Genomic DNA, 17,512 nt, shown 5'->3' with positions numbered 1-17,512 from the left:
ATCAATGTTATACAGAGAGCTGCCTTGCTTACCTGGATGTTTGGCTTCCTCTGGCTTCCCTCTTGGTCAACTGGGCCCCAGGTAGTTGGGAAAAAAAACATAACGAAACAAAACAAAAAACAGGAGAGTTCTGTGTCATGGAACATTATGACTAATTTCTTTCTGAAACTTCTACTTGGTTTGACCTAGTATGCTTCCTCTCTAAGGCTGGAAAATTGTTGCCCTGAAAGGAGTAGGTAATTTTTCATTATAAACTGCTATTCTCTTTAAGAAACCAAACAGTTAAATGTATATGCAGCCTGTTTGTTTTGATGACAGGTTCTATCTAGAGGGTGATATCTTTCTCAAGAAGTAGTCAAGATGTAGATGAATACCAGAGGGATTACTGGACAAAACACCCCTCTGCTGCATATTTCATAATAGCAATGGGCCCATCTATCTCCAGAGAGGGAGGGAGGCGGCAGCCAGAGAGGGTTTTGTAGTTCCGTGAATAAAGGTTCATTACTTTCCTCTACCTTCCATCAATCAGCTCAGTGTTAGCCGAACTAAAAAGAAAAGAGCAAACCTGACCTTGAAAGTAACTTTTTCAAAGTTGGGTAAAACCAGGGAACATCATTTGATTAGAAACGGAAGCTGGAAAAGAGGATCTCTAGCTTTCAATCTCAGTTTCAACATTTATCCAGCTGTCACAGTTCAAGTCAGCAAACATTTAGGGGCACCTACTTAGTGCAGGGAGCAAGGTCAGTGATGCAGAGAGCACAGAAATGGAGAAGACACGGTGTCTGGCCTCTCCAGATTCACAAAATAACAGGGAGTATAGCACACAAGTACAGTAATCCGCAACAGAAGGTGTTAGAATCAAAGGACAAATAAAGAGAAGGGACAGATTAATTCTCACTTTGGGGCCAGGACAACTTAACAGAGTGGCTGGGCTTTGCAAAGGAGCTTGGTTTTTCACAGGCAGAAATGGGGGTCAGGGGAGATGGCTTCCTGAAAGATGGGAGAGCTGAGCTACCTGGATTAGAGGTGGAAGCTATATCTTTAGGAAACCCCGGCCTTTTTATTCTTGGACTATTGGATGAGAGAGAAATGAATTTGCACCTTGTTTCAGCCATTGTCTAAAAAAAGTGGTAGGGCCCTGGCTGGGTGGCTTGGTTGGTTGGAGCATCATCCAATACCCCCCCCCCCCCCAAAAAAAAGGTTGTGGGTTTGGTTCCCTGTCAGGGCACATACCAAGTTGTGAGTTTGATCCTCAGTCAGGGTATGGGAGACCACCAATCGATGTTTCTCTCTCTCTTTCTCTCTCTCTCTCTCTCTCTCTCTCTGTTTCTCTCTCCATTCCTCACTCTCAAAAAATCAATAAGCATATCCTTGGGTGAGGACAAAAAAAAACTTTTAAAAAGTAGTGGGAAGGGAATTCTAAACAAAGAAGAGGACAAAAGCAAAGGCAGGAAACTGGAAAGTACGTCAGGCAGAACAGAAATTGCAAGAGTCCAATGAATACTGGATGGGCAGTAGGGATTGGGTATGGAAAGGAGAAGGTTGAGAAGAGATTGTTGGAAAGGTAGGGTGGAGGGTAAGGTAATGGAGGACCTGCTTGTGTTTTAAGGTTGCATTTGAAAACATAATTTCCCCCCAGAGAATTTTCTTTGCTACTTCCAGGGGCATGAGGACATTAGCCATTCAGAATCACTCTGTCCATTTTGAGGACAGGAAGTTTTCTGATCTCCTTGAATGACCTGAGGCTGGGCTGCACATTTATGGTAGGTTTGCTTCTAGCTCTTTCTGACTCCTAGAGTAGTATACCAAGGTCCACACCCTTGACAGGCCCTAGACTCTGACATTTGTCTTCCTAGTCCTGAGAATGCATCAGAGCACGTAACTTGCTCTCTCAGCTACCCAGTCAGGATTAACAATGCCCCCCACCCAGGGGCAAAAGAAGCATAAATGCTTCTGTCCCAAATTTATTCACAGATTAGTTTCTCATCACTCTTTTGTTACTTACCTGATGCTTTTAGGAAGATTAAAAAAAAAAATTGTCCAGCTTTTTGGCTGGAGCATTGCTCTGAATTACCAAGTTCTCCTTACTGGGTGTGGAGGTTCTGCTGAGTTACTACTATAAGTTTATGATTTAAAAATCTGAAGTGGACTCTCAGCACCACTGAGCAATCTTAATACATTCAATAGTTCATTCACTTCTTTTTCTGAGATAACTAATATAGACCTTCTTTTCCCTCAAAGGTACCCCTTCCTGCCTCCTCACTCTCGGGTGGTGCTCTCAGTTCTTATTCTACTGAAGTATTAGAAACAAAATGAAGAAAATGGCTTTATCTTTCCAATGCTTGTCATCATAACTGCAGCTCTAGCCATGTATTCTTCCTATATGGTGGATGAAATGTCTGATCTTCCTTCTAGGGCTAAGTGACCTCCTTGTCACTGGATCCCATCCCCTTGTGCCTACTTGGTAATTTTTCTCCTGTCATCTGTCTCTTTTTCATGTAGCATCCCTTTTTCTTTTCCTACTGCATCACCATAGAAACATCCCATCACATATTCAAGAGGTCTCATATTAATAACAACAACCATCCTCTCTCAACTACATATTCCTCTTCAGCTAAACAATTGTCCTGAAGGAGTAGTCTCTTACTTGATTCTTCTTTCTTTTAAATTTAATTTAATTTTTTCAATTACAGTTCAGGTTCAGTGTTATTTTGTATTAGTTTTAGGTGTACAGCATAATAGTTAGATAGTCATATACTTTACCTGATATTTCTAGTACCCAATTGGCACCATACATACTTATAATATTATTGATTATATTTCCTATAGTCTTGATGATTCTGCTTTCTTTTCTTGCTTTCTTTTTTTCTTTCTTTCTTTCTTTCTTTCTTTCTTTCTTTCTTTCTTTCTTTCTTTCTTTCTTTCTTTCCTTCCTTCCTTCCTTCCTTCCTTCCTTCCTTCCTTCCTTCCTTTCTTTCCCTTCCTTCCTTCCTTCCTTCCTTCCTTCCTTCCTTCCTTCCTTCCTTCCTTCCTTCCTTTCTTTTTTTCTTTCTTTGGTACATGCCCCTAGCGGGAACTGAACCCAGGACTCTCTGGTCAGCAGGCCAACGCTCCAACCACTGAGCCAAACCAACCAGGGCTGGATTCTGTTTTCTTAATCTCCTATTCTTTTGTCACCAGATCCTAATAACATTTTCTTTCCCAGCCCTCTGTTGACCCCTCTCCTGTTGAAAATTATTTTAAAATAAAACTTAAAAGACAAGAAAAAGAGACCAACTATGTTATAAGCTGCTTGAGACTGACCTTTGTTAAATCCAATTTACAGAAAAGTTGAAAGAATGGAACAAAAATCTCTCATGTATCCTTCATTCAGTTTACCAATTGATAACAGTTTGCCACATTTGCTTCGACAGTCTCATTCTCTCTCCCCTCCTGTTTCTTGCTCTTCTCTCTCTCCATGCCCCCTCTTGTCTTATAATATATATCTTCAGTCAATAAGGAGTAAGTGGTAGACATCATGGCCCTTTCCCCCTAAGTAGTTCAACAGTATGTATTTCCCAAGGACAAAGATATTCACTTGCATAACCATGTTATAATGATTAAAAATCATATTAATACAATTCTATTATATAATCAACATACTTTACTTAAATGTTTCCAATTGCCCCAATAATGACTTTTTCTTTTATCCTCACCGGAGGACATTCTTTGCATTTATCTTCAGATAGAACAGGAAGGAGAGAGGGAGGAAGGGAGAGAGAGAAACATCCATGTGAGAGAGACACATCGACTGGTTGCCACCCACACGACCCCTACAGGGGCCGGGGACAAACTGTAACCGAGGTATGTGCCCTTAGCGGGAACCGAACCCGGAACTCTCTGATCCGCAGGCCGACACTCTAACCGCTGAGCCAAACCAGCCAGGGCCCAATAATGACTTTTATAGTATTTTTTTTTTTTTAGAGGGATTCAAGTTCCAATCCAGGATCATGCCTGCATTTCATTTTCATGTCTCTAGTCTCCTTGATTCTGGAATAGTTCCTCAGCCTTTCTTTGACTATCATCATCTTGACATTTTTAAAAAATAGAGGCCAGAGCCCGGCTGGTGTGGCTCAGTGGATTGAGCATCATCCCATGGACTGAGAGGTTTCTCTCTCACATGGATGTTTCTATCTCTCTCTCCCTTCCTTTCTCTCTCTAAAAAAAAATCAATAAAACATATTTAAAAAGAAAGTAGAGGCCAGATATTTTGTAGAATGTCCCTCAGTTTGGGTTTAATCTGATGCTTCCTTATGATTAGACTCAGCTTAGGCATTTAAAAAATGTTTTTATTGATTTTAGAGAGAGAGGAAGGGAGAGGGAGATAGAAACATCTGTCTGCTGCCTCCTGCACACCCCCTGGGAATCAAGTCTGCAACCCAGGCATGTGCCCTGCCTGGAAATCGAACCAGTTACCTCTTGGTGCATGGGACAATGCCCAACCAACTGAGCCACACTGGCCAGGCAGCTTATGCATTTAAAAATTTTTTTACATCAGCCTGGCTGATGTGGTTCAGTGGTTGAGCATCAATCCATGCACCAAGAGGTCACCGGTTCGATTCCCAGTCAGAGCACATGCCCAAGTTGTGGGCCAAATCCCCATTGGAGGGCCTGCATGAGACAGCCAATCAATGTTCTCTCTCATCGATGTTTCTATGTATCTCTCCCTCTCCCTTCCTCTCTCTCTAAAATAATAAAGAACAAACATTTTTTTAATTAAAAATATCATATTTCATGTTTTGGAATATTCAATAAGCACACACAGAATATAGAAGAGAATGTTTTTGACATTGTAATTCTTTCTTTCTTTTTTTTGAGCCACACCGGGCTGGGCAGTAACATCTATTGTTTTTTTTTAAGTTTTCTTTAATTTAATTTAATTTTTTAAATTAATCTATTTTTGTTACAGATGTTTCTCCTTTTTCCCCCATTGACACCCTTCTTCTGATCCCACCACCCCCTCACAGCATTGTTGTCTGTGTCCATTGGTTATGCTTGTATGCATATAAGTTCTTTGGTTAACCTGTTAACTGAGTGGGACGTATAAATACGTCAAACATTGCATACAGTGAAAAGGCTAAGTGATATTGAACCTTTTGGTGTAAAATGCTGGTTTTCAAAGTCATCATACCATCTAGATTTACTGGTATTAGCATGTAAGAAAGAATTCTTTTTTTCATCTATCGATCTATCAATCAATATGGATCCATAGATTTTTATTTTTATTCACTGGGTTATAATTTATTGCTATTTTTGTTTTGGTACGTGCCCCTAGAGGGAACCAAACCCGGGACTCTCTGGTTCGCAGGCCAACGCTCCAACCGCTAAGCCAAACTGGCCAGGGCTATATGTCATATTTTGATGTTAAATTTTCCCAGACTTGGCCAGTGGAATGCTCTTCAAGGTGACTCCTATGTACTTTTGATGTACACCATAAATTTCTGAACACTCTCTTATTTTCTGACACACACAAAAATGTTTCAGGCTCATCTTATAATTTCTATATCCTGGACCTGGAATCAGCCATTTGTCCAAGGAACCTTGATTGCTTTCAGTGGGAAATAATATTTAGAAACAAAGATGTGGTGCTAGGTGTTCTCAGTGCTATTGTGGTGTGCCCTTTTGCCCTTGTAGAAGTTGGTAAACCGTCTCTGTAAGGCTGTAATCTTTACATTGGATTCTTGAGCTTGAAGTTAGCAGCACAAGCAATGGGGAAGGGAATATAGCTGTAAAATGGGGGTGGATCCAGAACAAATAGGAACTTGTGAGATAGGGCTAGTACCCTTGCCAGTCTCTCATGCCCTAAGACTACAACTTTGTTGATGTGGGTGTTATACAGTAGGAGCTGACATTCTCTGTTATGGAGCTAATCAGGTACCTGGCCCAGGAGTCAGAGAAGCAGAAGGTGGCTAAGGTGCAAGGTGGAGGAGCTACAGGCCCAGCTGCTGCCCTCTACAGATCAGGTGAGACAACACGCAAGTGACAATGTACACAAACCGCAACATCACCTGGTGCCCCTGCACTGACCTTCTAAGCAATATTATCTCCTGAATTTCACACAAAAAATGTCTCCTGTGATCAATCCTAACTAGAAATATTTAGAGAAAGGAATTCTTGGAAATAGAGATTAGCCCAGGCAAGTTGACATCTTATAAAGCCACTGCTCTGTTCAAAATTAGATTCATCATTTTCCTATATCCTGTTCTTCTGTAAAGATCTCTTCCTACAACTCTCCTTATTTCAGGATATACCGTTACCACCACCCAAGTTGTCTAACCTTGGAGTTTCTGAGTCACCTCCACTTTTTTTCTCGCCAACCCTGTCCTTTCCCACTCATGCCACATCCAGTTAGTCATCAAGTCTTGCCAATCTTAACTCATCAACTTTTTTCATAAGTATTCTCTTCATGCAATTCCGTATCCTAACCATGTCTTGTCTGGTCCATGGACTAGAAGCACTGGTTCCTCCACACCACATTCACCTTCCACATAGCCACCAGGATGCACTTTTTAAAATTTAAATCAATCCAATCATGTAATTTCCTTACTATAATGTCTTTCATGGATCCTTTTATCTATAGAATGAATTAAAAACTCCCAAACATGTACATAGGATTATTATTCCTAATTCTTCACTGTCCTTATGATATAATTATACATCCATAGGCTTTGCCATGTGACTTTGCAATTCTTGCTGTAATGTGAACACAGTGTACTTCCCCATCTCATGCAACTTACATTGATCAATGGAATTTTGGCTGATGTGATGTGAGCAGACTTTAAATGTACTTCTATGGTTTGGATCTGTCTCTTTGGATTCAGCTATTGTCAAGATAAATGTGTGCCCGGAATTGTATGCTCCGTACAGATAGCCACAGTTCCGAGAATGAGAGAAATGTGGAGCCGAATTTGGTCTGGAGCCAAGCCAAGCTGAACCCAAGCAGGCCCAACAAAAATCAACCAACATAAGCCAAACCTCAGCTGACTCACCTGTGACTTGGTGTCTCGCACACAGTAGGCATTATATAATTGTCTGCTGTTCATTTGACTCTTAGAAATGTATTGCCATGGTGAATTTTGTTAGTTCCTGATATTACAGCACTAAAAATATTTGCAAAATTTTCTAATTTTACTTTCTATATTAAGTAGACATATTGTAATAAAGAGTCTGACCCCAGGCCCCAAAATGAAAAACGCTGTTGTAAACCACTAACATTGGGGTGGGGTTGCTTATTACACAGCATTATTGCAACAGTGATTGAGTAATGCATGTAATACACAAGCTCTCCACAGTCCAAACTTTTAGTGCTAATCTTAATCCATTTTCACCCATGCACCCATAGTAATCATTGTTCTTATGTATTGAGCACCTACTCTTTTCATGCCAGGATAACTTGCTGAGGCACCCAGTTAGTGAGTGAGTAGCAGAACTAAAATTCACACATGTCACAGTCCAGAGCAGTGTGTGTTATTCTCACATTTCCATTCTGTTAATCTGTTCTCAAACCACAGAGTCGGATTTCCCATACATATCTATAACATGAAGACTGCATGTCTCCATCTACTTTTGTAGGTCAAATCTCAGACTCCCTTTTATGTATAATCTGATGGTATTAATAATGACTAATGTTTGTTGAGTGCTATGTTCCAAACACTGTTCTAAGTTACTTACTTACTCTTCACAATAACCTTAGGAGATAGGTACTATCATTATCACTATTACAGAGGAGGACACTGAGACACAGAGGCAAATAGCTTGCAAGATCAAACAGTGAATCACTGATCTGAGATTCAAATATGCTCTTAACCACTCTACTGAATCCCTACCCATTGTTATTGGGCCTCTGTGTCACTGTACTACTCTGCACATACCTGTATTACAACTCTGCACATTTCATGATGATTATTTCTACTACTATTTTCCCACTTCACCGTGAACGTCTAGAAGTCAAGGACTCAATTTTAGGTGTCCTTCTCTGTCTCGTATCTAGTAAGGTGCCTGGCCCATATCTCCTTCTCACTAAACATTTGTGAATACTGTTTGCTGTTGAACTGCCCTGCCAGCAGTCAAATTTCCGTTACAAATTGCTGGAGAACTGGTCCAAATTGCCTTTCTCAGAAACATGAAAATGATACAACATATTTTGAGAGTGATTTATAGAAAATCATGTATTTCATGTAGTTGGAAAGGATACAATGGTAAGAAAAAACTCAAATTTCCCCTCAGGCACTTGCCTTTTAAACATCAATCAAACAATCAACATATCATGATTTAGTGCTTCCTATGCATCAAAAACAGGCCAACCACTTATACCAGAGGTGGTTAACTAATGACTGTGAGCTCTGGTGGCTGTACTTTTTTTTTTTTTTTAGATCCAGTCTTGTTTTTGTGTTTTTGAGCAGTTGGGATCAATGAATATGGAAAGAAGTTAAGATAAAATAAAAATTTTATCTGTTAGCCTTTTCTGGAAGCTTCAATGGCTCTGGGAGGGTTTATTGATTCCTAAAGAAAAATTACCATTCTCTTTTAAGGAAGGGTGAAATAAAGGAGGATTTAGTGAATAAAACGAATCAGAGCAATTAGCATAGCCTTTTAAAATCTGGGATTATCTCTATTGATTAGATAGCTTTAGAATTGTTGAAGGTAATGGAAATTACATATGTGAGCTAGACAGGAGTTAGGTCTTCCAACCAAGACTCTTTTTTGAAGAATAAAGCCTGGGGTTGAGATTCTGTCATGATAGTGAAGTGAGAATTTCTGAAGGTTTCAAAGTGTAGTAGGAAAATATTTTTTCCTTTTAAAGGGTAGGTACTCATAGGCATGTGTTGAGATTTTGGGGACCAAGTACAAAGTACCTGGTTAAGACATACTAATCAGAACAAAAATGGAAACTAGAGGTAATATTTATTCAACCTATTAGTCCTATGAAAGTGAACAGAGAGGGTGCCAATGGTAAGTAAAGTCTCATTCTTCTCCAAGTTCAAGGTTTCTTGGTGGGTTATTTGCTTTCAGTAAATGTATGAATATATTTCTTTGGTGGTGGGACATTTTCAGCAGGTTCATTGTCCTAACCAAACTGAGAAAAATGCATACAATTAGGATCTAAATATTTCAGCCCAATTCATCAAGAAAAAAAAAAAATAGGCGAGCAGCATTTCCTTCCTTAGTGTTGACTTTTTACCAGTTCCGTGTAAATACACTCAATGAAAAAAAGTGGATTTTTGAATGGCCTAGTGATTTGTTTGGTCAAATCTTGCCTGGGTTTTAGATAATTAAAACAGATGCACATTTCCCTTATCATATGCTTTTGCTGTATCAACAGAATGGTTCGTATCCCAGATGTGGGGAATGTAGTTTAAGAAAAGTAAGGCTCAAGGTTGAAGAAGGAATATAATGATGAAAAACATAATTAAGGCAAGAAAGCACAGAGCTCAGTATTTTGTTACTTGGGGTAATTTTTAAAATTATATATAAAATAGAAGACAGAAGATGATGCCATGGTGGTTCTTTGTGTGGTGTGATAGCACAGGATGAATGGCACACAATTAGGGCATGTGCAAAATCACATTGTAATGAACAGGAGAGAGAGAATTGGCTTTGAATGCAGGCCTGTGTTCCCCATCTAAGTCAGGTATTTCATCAAAACACATGCTTTCATCTATTCCGTTGTACAACCACTTGTTTGCTTTACGTATATTCATTTACTCATCAATATCTATTGAGTCTGTACAATGTGCTTGGTTAAGGACTTAATAACTCTTCTCTGTCCCCAAATCTGTCGCTCCTACCATCTTTCCTTTTGGGATAGAAGTCACCACCTGTCTTGCCTTTATTTAAATTTTTTTTTCTTTATTAATTTGAGAGACAGAGAGGAAGGAAGAGGTAGAGAGAGCTAGAAACATCAATGTGAGAGAACATCGATTGGCCGCCTCCTGCATGCCCCCCACTGGGGATTTGGCCCACAACCTGGGCATGTGCCCTGGCTGGGAATCAAACCGGTGACCTGTTGGTGCATGGGTCGATGCTCAACCAGTGAGTCACACTGGCTGGGCCTGTCTTGCCTTTAGACCCGGGCACAAGGGACAAGGTTGTTGCCCTGGACCTGCCCTATGGAGGATCCTCTTGGGTCTTCTTTTGGTCACAACCCTCACCAGAGGTTGAGGAGTCCATGGGATCAAGGGTATCCCACTGAGAAACTTAGACCGCTGACAGCTTGTGTTCACCAAGAGACTACTGGCCCACACTTCTAGACCAAACTCTGGGTCAGGGTCAGTTTCATGAGCATGCCACCTGTGCAGTCATACAGTGCCCTGTGCTCAGAAAGACCCACCCTTGCTTTAAGGCTCTGCTGTTATTGTCTTGAATTTCTTAATAAATTTAGCTTTGAACTTGTATTTTGTGAATGAAGTCTGATATGACAGTGGACATGCATGGGAGCAGAGGAAATATACTGTATCTCCTATATGCTACGTCTCAGCTGCTCATTGCCACCCCTTTATCATATAGGGTTTGCAGTGCCCCATGAGCCCAGAATGCTGGTGGACCCACACGTGTGGGAGTTTAGTGAGACTCAAAGCAAGTACAAGGTAAGTTTGTTACGTCTATGACTGAGGAAGTGAGGGCACAAACTACTTCCCATTTGAACTAGAACTTGCGTTGAGTACAGAAAGAAGGTAATTCTAAGAAAGCATGAATACGCGAGGAATCCTATCATATCCTTTCTTACTCATTTACTTTTCTGTATTAACTAACCATTTTTGTTGAAAAATAAAGATATAGAAGATAAAGGCAAACTAGGCTAACACATGATTTTTTTTTTTTTTTTTTTTTTTTTTTAGTCCTTTCTTACTCATCAGTATACTGAAGGTAGAGCGTATTGGTAGAATGTATACACATCAAGAAGTGAAATAAAAACAATTACTTTAATTTTGTGCAGGCTTCCCATTGTTAAGTCATATAATTTTTGCAATTCTTCATGTGAATTGAAAGCTCTTTTTTTAAAAAAATGTTTTTCCCTTTATTAATTTTAGAGAGAGAGGGAGGGAGAGGGAGAGAGACATAGAAACATCAATGAGAGAGAACATTGATTGGCCACCTCCTGCATGCCCCCTACTGGGGATCAGGCTCACAACCTGGGCATGTGCCCTGACCTCTTGGTGCATGGGTCGACACTCAACCACTGAGCCACACCGGCTGGAAGAGTTGAAAGCTCTTGTGGTTCCATTTAAAACTGGCATTGCACGATATAAAGATGAGCTGTAAAATTCATGCTATTAATTTAAAATTTTCTTTACTTAGAATGGCATTAAATAGTAAACAAACAGCACCATGACAAGTTGAGAGAGACCATGGAAGAAAGAAAGAAGCTTCATGTTTTAGTAACCTTAACAGCACTTTTTTTTTTTCTCCTACTTTCAGATCAAGGGGCTTTCCATTTTAATCGTGCACTGGGCCACACAAATTATGTAGCCAGTCTTGCTCAGGATAACTGGGATTCAAGTCTCCCTCACTCAGAGGATCCTTAACTCTCTTCCAGACCTTTTCCCCAGATATATCGTTCTGAGGGCAGACAACACCATTGCTCTGTATGCTCCTAGGTGAGGGGTTACCCAAAAGGCAGCTTAAACTTGCAGCCTGTGACACCCATTATATGCTACTAAGTTTGGGGTTGTTATGGGGCAGTAGAAAGCAAGAACATATAGATTGTCCTTTTATTTTTTGTTTCCTGCACTATGAGAGCATGTGGTACCTTGTTCACTGTTATATTCCCATCTACAGCAGGTCCTCAAATAGTGTTGCTTTTGCTCGACATCATTTAGTTATAATGTTGATGAGATGCCGTAGGAACTTAACTCTTGTTTATATCAATTAGCCTATGGTAAAATTGGCTTTGTTACTTGTCATTTTGCTTAAAGTCGCAGAACCTATCAACATTAAGTGAGGACTTACTGTACTAACGCAGAGCCTGACTCATAACAGGTACTTAATAAGTACTTATTAAGTAAGTGAATGAATGAATGAATGAATGAACATGACTAGCAAAGTTCCTGCCTTGGATGGTTTAAAATCTATATAGCAGGCAACGGGCAGTAACAATACCATGAAGTTAAATTTGATAACATAGGTAATAAAAAATAAAAATGAATGACTAAATGAAGATAAGATACTATGGGCCCATAGAAAGGGGACACCTAACTCAGTTTTGAAACTAGGCCAGTGGTCCTCAACTTTGGATGAAAATTAGAATTATTTAGGATTTTTAAAGCTAAGTAGTTATGATTTAATCAGCTACATCCTAGATCAATTAAAACCAGAATTCCTAGGAATGGCACCGGGATAACAAGCCTTTTTTTAAAAGCTCATCAGGTGATACCAAGATGAGGCTCATGGCTCTAGGCTGGTTCGGAATGATTAGCAGAATCCAGGCAGATGATGGCTGGCGTAGACAGGATGAGCGATGCCGTAGCAAGAGAAAAGATAGATTGAAGGGTAAGTAATTTTCTTAAATTTTCAGAGCCTCCTCATTGATCTAATCTGTAAAATATGGCTAAGAATATTTACCTCATGGGCTTGTTGTAAGGATTAAAGAGATGATTCTTATAAAGTGCCCAGTTCATAAAAAGTGCCTAATAATACAGATTTTAGAGCTTTTATGTACACAGTTGTTGATGATTTTTTTTTGTGTGTATATATTGTTTGGAGTGTAGGAAATCTGTTACCAAATCTCTGAGTGTTTCTCCAAGGAGGCAAGGAACTGTGAAGGTAACAGATCTCTGGCTTCTTCTTGATTCCTGGTGGCAAGCTTCTTTGTCACTAATAATTAGCCTCTGCCCACTTTTTATTATGTTTCTGCTTGTCAACTTGAATTGTACCTACCTCCTCTGCCTTGGCCAAATGCATTCCAGCTATATTCTTAAATGGAAACAAGAAAAGATATTTCCATTAGCATTTCTCAGTAGCTGAAGGACTCTATCATGCCTTCTTTCAGTTTGAGGTCCTAGGATGGGACTTAGGGATTTCAGAGGTCTCAGGAAGTTGACTCTATATGAACAGGCCTGAGTGCATGGATGCCAGGGAAGAATTTGTACTAAATCCTTTGATCCAAACCTTCTAGGATTCAGTGAGGGAGTTGGACCAGCTCAAATCTGAAGGATTGAGATGGATGCAGATTCCTCAGTAGGCCAACATTGCTCCTAAGTAGAGGTTGTTAGGGGAGTGCTTCTCAAGATACCTGTGGGCAAGGATTATATATTTAAAATTTGTTTCTTTATTGGCTTTTAGAGAGAGAGGAAGGGAGAGAGAGAGAGAGATAGAAACATCGATGAGAGAGAACATCGATTGGTTGTCTCCTGCATGTCCCCAACCAAGGATTGGGCCCACAACCTGGGCATGTGCCCCGACTAGGAATCAAATCGGTGACCTCTTGGTGCATGGGTTGACACTCAACCACTGAACTACACCAGCCAGGCAAGGATTAGGTATTTTTAAAAGTTTCCAGCCCAGCCCTGGCTGGTTTGGCTCAGTGGTTAGAGTGTAGGTCCTCTGACTGAAGGGTCATGGGTTTGATTCCAGTCAAGGGCATGTACCTGCATTACAGATCAGATAAGATCTCTGATCATGGTCGGGGTCATGTGGACAGCAACCAGTCAATGTGTTTTTCTCACATCGATGTCTCTCTCTCTCTCCCCCTCTCTCCCTCCCTTCCACTCTCTCTAAAATTCAGTGGAAAAATATCCTCAGGTGAGGATTAACAACAACAAAACAAAACAAAATAAAATAAAGAAACAAAACGTTTCCAGCCAATAGAAAACCAATAGTTTTGTAAAAATACAATAAAACTAAAATGCTAGAAAACTTTAAAAAGAAACAAAGACATAAAATTCAAGCTTAACTGTTTTATTAGATTCAACAGACATCAAATGACATTTCACTTCAAAAAATAAAAATACATATGAGGATAAAATAAATATAATCAAAGTAAATATAAAAAAGAAAAGAATTACAGGAATCATGTTTATGAAAGTGTACATATAGGTGATTAGTATAACCACTATCACACCTATTTTTTGTTATTCCACAATCACAACTAAACAAAAATTGAGTGAAGTAGTAATTCTCCATATTAAATGCCTGTGCACGTTTTTGAACAAACAATATTTGAAGTTTTGATGTAACAAATGAGCTTGCTTCTTCCTTTTTAACTAATCTAGACACCACTATTCACATGGCATAATGCATATCTAAAATGTTTCTATGTTTTGTTTTTAATAATGCTTATAGTAGAGAGATCAATCTTACACAAGTGTGGTGAGGGAAATAAAAGATATTTTAAGGCAATATCAACATGCTCAGGGCATTTATTTTAACTCTTATACAAAATGGACTAAGCAATGCTATATTTTCAAAATTCATCTTCACTCTTTCATCAGCAGCCAGTTCTAACAATCTTGTAAAGTATAATTGAATTCAAATTATCTTTTTTAAAAATTGAAATCATTTTTTATTTTTCAATTACAGTTGACATACAATATTATAGTAGTTTCAGGTGTACACCCCAGTTATTAGACATTACATAACTTACTAAGTGATTATCCCAATAAATCTGGTATCCATCTGACACCACACATAGTTATTGGAATAGTATTTACTATATTCCCTATGCTGTACTTTACATCCCTATTACTATTCTGTAACAACCAATTTGTACTTTTTAGTCCCTTCACCTTTTTCACCCATCCTGCAATCCCCCTCCCATCTGGCAACCGTCAAAATGTTCTCTGTATCTATGATTGTTTCTGTTCTACTTGTTTACTTACTTTGTTTTTTAGGTTCAATTGTTGATAGATATGTATTTATTGCTATTTTATTGTTCACATATTTAATCTTTTTTCCAGCACTCTCATGATGCAAATGTTGGTATGCTTGAAGTTGTCCCAGAGACTCCTTACACTCTCTTCACTTTTTTTGGATTTTTTTTTCTTTTTGCTGTTCTAACTGGGTGTTGATTTTTTTTTTTTTGCTTCCTTATATTCCAAATTACTAATTTGATTCTCTGCTTCATCTACTCTTCTGTTGATTCCCCATAAATTACTCTTCATTTCATTTAGTGTATCCTTCATTTCTGACTGTTCTTTTTTATGGTTTCCATGTTTTTGTTTTATGCTGTTAAACTTCTAAGTTCAACTACTCTTCCCATAATTTCATTCAGCATCCTTATAACCAGTGTTTTGAACTCTGCATCTAGTAGATTGCTCGTCTCCCTCCTGATTTTTATCTTCCACACATGGGTGTGGGACAAGCTTGTTCTGTGTCTTCACTCCTCCTACAAGTCTTGATGTGGCTTCTTTAAATCCGTAGTTGTAGGACTTCCATTCAGCCAGATTTCAGGTGGTTCTGAATGATGGCTGTTCTATAGTTTATTTGTAATTTTGATATGGTTGTGGGAAGATGTGAGTACCATGTTTACCTATGCCACCATCTTGACTAGAAGTCCAAGGATCATTCTCTTAAATGATCTTTAAAAACAAAAACAAAAACAAAAAAAAACACATGTTTTTATTGATTTTAGAGAGAGAGGAAGGGAGAGGGAGAGAGAGAGAGAAACATCCATGAGAGAAAAAAAATATCGATTGGCTGCCTCCTGCATGCCCCACGTCCCTTACTGGAGTTTGGGCCTGCAACGTGGGCATGTGTCCAGACTGGGAATTAAACCAGCGACTTCTTGGTGCATGGGACAATGCTCAACCAACTGAGCCACACTGGCCAAGGATAAATTAACTTTTTATGAAAAAGATGGATTAAAGAATTGTGAATTTCCTGTGTGTGAATATTTTTGAAGTATGATTAAGTTCAAAGTGTTCTATCAGATTTGTAAGGTATTCAGAGAAAACTATTTGCAGATATACAATATTAAGATCATTACTAAATCAACGATAATTGCAAAATTATGAAGTATGTCATAACAATCTCTAAAAATTTTGTTGTTCCATGGCTGTAAAATTTGCTTTGTTTTTTAGATCTTATCTGTCATTAGAAAACATGTACTATGTCCTTGCATGGGATAAGTACAGAGCTTAGATAAAAAATATATGACAAATTTAACAAAATATCAAACTGGCTAATTCATATCTTTAAAAAGCTGGATTAAGCTGGCTTCTGTATCCTGCAGAAACACTGAGAGTTTATTCTGCAGTTCAAACAGTCTTGACAGAATTTTCCTCTTGATGATCATCATACCCAGCATGCAATAATTACTATTTATGTTCAGCTTCTGTGTTATCACAAAATATAGAGAATGATCTGAACTGTAATGCATTAGCTCTTATGTAATTCTCAGATTTTAGCACGTCAGTCAGAATACTGTTCAGTTCAGCTGACATTATTTTCACAGCAGAAATATCTTGATGCAGGAAAGTGCAGTGATTTACATTCTGGGGACACCTTAATCTGAGTACCTACTCAGAGCTTTTCTTGTCATTGCAGCTGAGTCATCAGGTTACTTTTACATGAAACCTAAACTTTAAACCACATTCGTTGACAATGTTGTATACAAAACATTTGTCTCCATAGTTTTATACAAGGCAGTGCTAGTAGTATTTTCAGTCACAAGGTTGAAAAATCAAGTCTTCCATAATATTTCCATCATATTGAAATTGTACATATGCTAAAAATCCCTATGTTCATATTTGTTCATGATATCAAGTTGCAATGGAAAACACTTTGCTAGCTTTATGTTTTCTATGAGCTGGTTTTCCACAAAGTAGCCTGTTCCTGTTATTGCAAAGAGACACCAGGGCTGCTGGCTTTGACAGCAATTCACCGAACATTTCTAAGCAAATATCTTTGTTGTCTTTCCCCAGTGCCTTGGCAATAGTATATAGCTTCTTAGTCTTAACAAACAGAAAGGATACTTTATTAGAAACCTGCACAGCACTAATGTTTATGTGTGAAAAATTGAATATCTGCTTCTGTCAACTTGTTATTTCAACAAATAAAAGTCCTTCTTTTAATGATCCCCTCTCCCCCAGGTTTTGAACTTATTCCTTTATGTTTGGTATGTAAATGCTACTTACATGTTGATATTTTTCTTGCTTCTTTTAGCTGGAAAATCTATACTGGTAATATACCAGTTATGGCTACAAAATTGAACTCACCATTTGAAGGCAAATACTTCTGAAGAAAAATAATACAAACTCTCTTGGACTTCAGTTTTCAGGACGCACTTTGATCAGCACCATTTGGTTTACTATGACTGCTGCAATCAGCAATTGTCTGTCTTCCTGACAAAAAAGTCCAGTGAACCTTATTTTTCCAAATGAAATTAAACATTAAAATTTACTTCCTGCCCCGGCCGGTTTGGCTCAGTGATTAGAGCATCATTCTGTGGACCAAAGGGTCTCGGGTTTGATTCCTGGTCAAGAGCACATACATAGGTTTCATCTCCGGCCCCAGTCAGGGTCATGCAGGAAGCAAC

The 17,512-nt window shown here is 38.8% G+C and overlaps 1 long non-coding RNA gene across 1 annotated transcript; it reads left to right on the top strand.

Moving 5' to 3' along the window:
• Positions 1 to 10,582: 10,582 nt before the first annotated feature.
• On the top strand, positions 10,583 to 12,428 carry LOC118635685. The gene is made up of 3 exons (XR_004960549.1): positions 10,583 to 10,625; positions 11,955 to 12,018; positions 12,398 to 12,428. It is a non-coding gene; the product is annotated as an uncharacterized LOC118635685 (long non-coding RNA).
• Positions 12,429 to 17,512: the final 5,084 nt, after the last annotated feature.

The sequence above is a fragment of the Molossus molossus genome, unplaced genomic scaffold (assembly GCF_014108415.1).
Source record: "Molossus molossus isolate mMolMol1 unplaced genomic scaffold, mMolMol1.p scaffold_m16_p_2, whole genome shotgun sequence".
In the NCBI taxonomy this organism is placed as follows: Eukaryota; Metazoa; Chordata; class Mammalia; order Chiroptera; family Molossidae; genus Molossus; species Molossus molossus.
The sequence above is the reverse complement of the archived record's forward strand: the minus strand, read 5'-3'. Positions and strand labels throughout refer to the sequence as shown.